Source organism: Sinocyclocheilus anshuiensis, unplaced genomic scaffold, assembly GCF_001515605.1.
Source record: "Sinocyclocheilus anshuiensis isolate Anshui unplaced genomic scaffold, SAMN03320099.WGS_v1.1 scaffold86, whole genome shotgun sequence".
Classification (NCBI taxonomy): domain Eukaryota; kingdom Metazoa; phylum Chordata; class Actinopteri; order Cypriniformes; family Cyprinidae; genus Sinocyclocheilus; species Sinocyclocheilus anshuiensis.
In genome coordinates this window covers 2,198,229-2,202,651 of record NW_015547662.1, presented here as the reverse complement: position 1 = coordinate 2,202,651, position 4,423 = coordinate 2,198,229, and the positions used below count along the sequence as shown (strand labels likewise).

The 4,423-nt window shown below is 33.3% G+C and overlaps 1 protein-coding gene across 3 annotated transcripts in view; it reads left to right on the top strand.

The window, feature by feature from the left end:
- Window positions 1-824: 824 nt before the first annotated feature.
- sorbs2a (sorbin and SH3 domain containing 2a) overlaps window positions 825-4,423 on the top strand; it is a 57,106-nt gene continuing 53,507 nt past the window's right edge. For all 3 annotated transcript variants that reach the window (XM_016504628.1, XM_016504627.1, XM_016504626.1), the window contains exon 1: window positions 825-1,301. The gene's annotated coding sequence lies outside the window, so the exon portion shown is untranslated. The remainder of the gene's footprint in view (window positions 1,302-4,423) is intronic.

The following is a 4,423-nucleotide window of genomic DNA, read 5'->3' as shown; positions in this document are numbered from 1 at the left end:
TCGTATAAGATTTACAAATTTAGATTCCATTCATTTTTTTCTGACTGCTGTCCTGGCCTATTCTTCCCTTTAGTGTCTTTCTTAATAATAATAATAATAATAAAAATAATAATTACCAACAAGATATCATAAGAATGCATTTAAATAACACATGGTCTTAACCCTCTATAAACTATAGAGCTAGAGATAATATTTCTGATGGTCAAATAAAAAAAATGACATAAATGCCGTCCCAATTTACAAAACACATACCAGTTTGCCAATACACTTTCAAAGTTGCATGAAAGAAGTAGTAAATATTAATTTGAAAATTATTTTAGTAAAATCTGATTTATGGCTATAAAAGGCTTTTTGTCACTGTATATCATAGTGTTTCCCAGCACTGCAGGCCAAACATGCTATAACATGTTGTCAGAAATGATATCAGAACTAAAGAAGCCCTTTTGTGTCAGTTCAGAGTGATTTAAAAGCTGATGTTTAGTAATGGAAGAATATACATTATTAAAGTTGATTACGCTGTCACACTTTGCCTGTATTCACTCTGTGGGATCTGGTTCTTTAGAAAAAAAAAACATTTCAAACTCCACATTCCTATAGAAGATTAGTATGCCTATACTGATGGCAAGTCAAACGTTAGCAATAATATTCTGAGGTACTTTTCATCAAACTTAGAGATTTTGACATCAGCTCAGTGCGCTCTTTTTGCCCTTGAGTGGCAGAGGTGACCTCGGCGTATCACATCTCCTGAGCCCGCGCGCTGATTGAAGTGTTCTGGTTGCCATGACTACTGAGAATCTGTGAGGGACCAATGCGCGGCGCTGCTCTCCATCTCACAGGCTGTGCTATAAAATACTCCTCTTCCCTGAGCAACAAGCAACGACTGGATGATGTGTGGATGAAGTCTCTATGAAGGACTAACCTCACGTGCTCATACGCGCAAGCGTCGCGTCGGTTTGAGTATGCACAACGAATGTGATCTTGCGTTCCCGTCTCCTCCTTCTCCTCCTCGAGCCGACACTGAGAGGCGTTTCGTCATGTGTAAAGAGACAGTTTTACCGCAATGCTATTTCAATAGCTCTCTAGCTCTACACGAGAGCCACTGACCCAAGAGGAAAGGGTGGTGCCGCGCACTGGCATAGTCCATTTATCTGGAGTCGGCTCAGCAGACAAGAACCGAGCAGAGCAGGTGTGCGCTTTCAGTCTGGATTCAGAGCTCCTCTCTCTCGTCTCTGACTTTGATGGACTTACATGCGGCGCGTTAGCTGCGGTGGATGACTCCATATGCGCGTTTATTGCTCAGGGTAAGAAACGCTTGTTTGACAGGATCACACTAGCGCAGACGGAATGAGTTTGCGATTACAGAGGCAGATTTTAGAGACCAAGAAACAACATCAAACATTTTTGAAACAACTAGTGATTGATAGAGATGTTATTGTAGATGCAGTTTTCAGAGGCACTGTGAATTCCAGATATAACAATTCAGCTGCAGATTTTAGAGGCAAAGGATTCCAGAGGCAGATTTCAGAGGCACAACATTTTAGTCAGATTTCAAAGGCATATATTAGTGTTTGAAGACAAATTTTAGATACACAATTAAGTGGCACATTACAGCACATTTCAGAACAGATTTCAAAACATTATAGAACACTATAGATATTGATATCGGAAGCATAGCATGGATCCTTTAACGAGAAATATGCACTCTTTATGACCAGATTGATGACCTCAAAACATAATGTTCAGCTATCATATGTTGTAACACTTTCTCGTCACCTATTTTTTTTTTATTCTCTGCTGCTTCTCAGTTTGCAGTACCTGGCGTTAGTTACTTACAGTTAAAGTAGCATTGCTGCACATTTGGATGGTGCTGTAGGCTTCCAGGTTCCTTTTAAGATGTTTTGCTCAGTGATTCTGATGTGTTGTAATAGTTGACCCAACAAGTGTAGACAGAAGTAATAGAATTGTTTCAGTTTTGTCCTAATTCCGATGCGTTTGGCGTGTGGATTGAGTTTGTGCAGAGAGTGAAACTGATTACCTGTAACTCAATCTAGCGTGACCTTCCACAACAACAAAGAGCGCTTGTGTCCCAAAATCCTCTGCCAAGATCCTTTGGCTTAATTGATTAACATAACAATTAAGAGGCTTGTCATTACCAGCTCATTAGGGAGGTCCAGCGGGCGGTGGAGGTAATGACCGATCTGTGTTCTTATCACGGATGATGGTAAAGTGTGTGCATGGCTTTGCATTTATTATCCGGTGATGGGATTATGTTATTTCATAGAAATTTCAGCACCTTGTCCACAATTATCCTATTTAATCATAATTTTGAGCAATGCAAAATCTGTGACACAGCAGTTTTGTTTTTTTTTTAGTTTAAAAACAAGTCTGTTCTTGTGTTTAGCTAGAAAAGCGACTTATTTATACACAGTAAAAAAAAATCCGTAAAATTTACGGTAAAAAACCGGCAGCTGTGGTTACCGGAATTTTACCGTAAAAAAATACGGTAGCAACGTTTTAGGTTTTACGGTTTTAACTTAAATTTATAATACCGTATACCGTGATAAAAACATTAGCAATTAATCGCAACATGAAAATTTGATACCGGCATATCCCTAATAGTATACACATTATATGTATATTTTTTAATACATACGCTCTAATACATACTGTGCAACAACATTTACAATATCATTTTATAATAATGATAATATATATTACAGTATAATATATAAATGAATATATAAATAATGTGTATATTCTTTGATGAATAGAAAGTTATAAAGAACAGCATTTTTTAAAAATAGAAATCTTTTGTAACATTATAAATGTCTTCAATGACATTTTATCAATATTAACAACAAAAACTGTTTTAAACAATGATAATAATGTCTATTGAAAACCAGGAATAATGGCTGCAATGTAAAACAAATTCCGTAAAATTTACGGTAAAAAACCTGCAGCTGTGGTTGCCGGAATTTTACCATAAAAAATACGGTAGCAACGTTTTAGGTTTTACGGTTTTAACTTAAATTTACAGTTATATACCGTAATTTCATTAACTGATCTAATGTTAATATACCAACCTATTGAAGTTCTGAAATCTGTTTTGTACTGTCTTTTTCACTTCCAAAAACAGTAGACTACCGTAAAATTAATGTCCAATACATGTAATGTCCAATACAGTTTTTCACCGTATATAGTAGGGGAATTTACCGTTAACCATTTAACAAGTTTTTACTGTAGCATTTTTACAGTATTTTACCGTTAAATTCACGGTCATTTTTTACAGTGCATCTGTATAGTTTTTATTACTTTTTAAAGTTTTATTTACTTCAATACATCAAGCTAAACTGCATGAACATGACAAATGATGCGTTGGCAACTAGCTGAAATAAAATAAGTTTAAGTTTTTAAATATTTTTAAAGGGGTCATATGATGCGATTTCAGTTTTTCCTTTCTCTTTGGAGTGTTACAAGCTCTTGGTGCAAAAGAAGACTAAAGAAGACTAAAGTCTCAAATCTAATACCGTATACCGTGATAAAAACATTAGCAATTAATCGCAACATGAAAATTTGATACCGGCATATCCCTAATAGTATACACATTATATGTATATTTTTTAATACATACGCTCTAATACATACTGTGCAACAACATTTACAATATCATTTTATAATAATGATAATATATATTACAGTATAATATATAAATGAATATATAAATAATGTGTATATATATATATATATATATAGGTTCTTAAAATATATCTTAATAAATAATAATGTATTAATAATAATTAAACAACAACAATAATACTAATAAATAATAATATTTTTTAAAATATTTAATACTTCATTTAAATAATAGTAATAATTAATATTATGGAATTATATGTATTTCTATATATTATATATAATTTTAAAATATATCTTAATAAATTATAATTTATTAATTTATTACTGTTACTATTAATACTAATAAAAACAATAATTAAAAAAAACTTCATACAATTAACAAAAATTAAAATTATGTAATTATACTCCATTTATTGTTAAATATAATGTAATATTGTAACAATATAATTTTATATAATAATAATAATTCTGCATGTTTTGCTTTTGTTTATTTTTAATATATAAATGTTTTTTAAAAAATATGTAACGCTTGATTATACTAGAATGAACTCACAGGGGTCAATTCCGACTTTGCTATGACAATCTGGCGCTTCTGAATCAGCGACTGTAAGTATGTTTTTTTATCAGTTTAAGTATTTGCTATTGACTTTTCAAATGCGGAGTTTTGCGTAGCACAGAGTAACGCGTCGTGTGTGTGTGTGTGTGTGAGGGGAACAGGGTCACATCAAAGGAGAGTGAACTGCCTGTCAGAAATCATAGCACGTCAGCTGTCTTAACCACGGCTTGT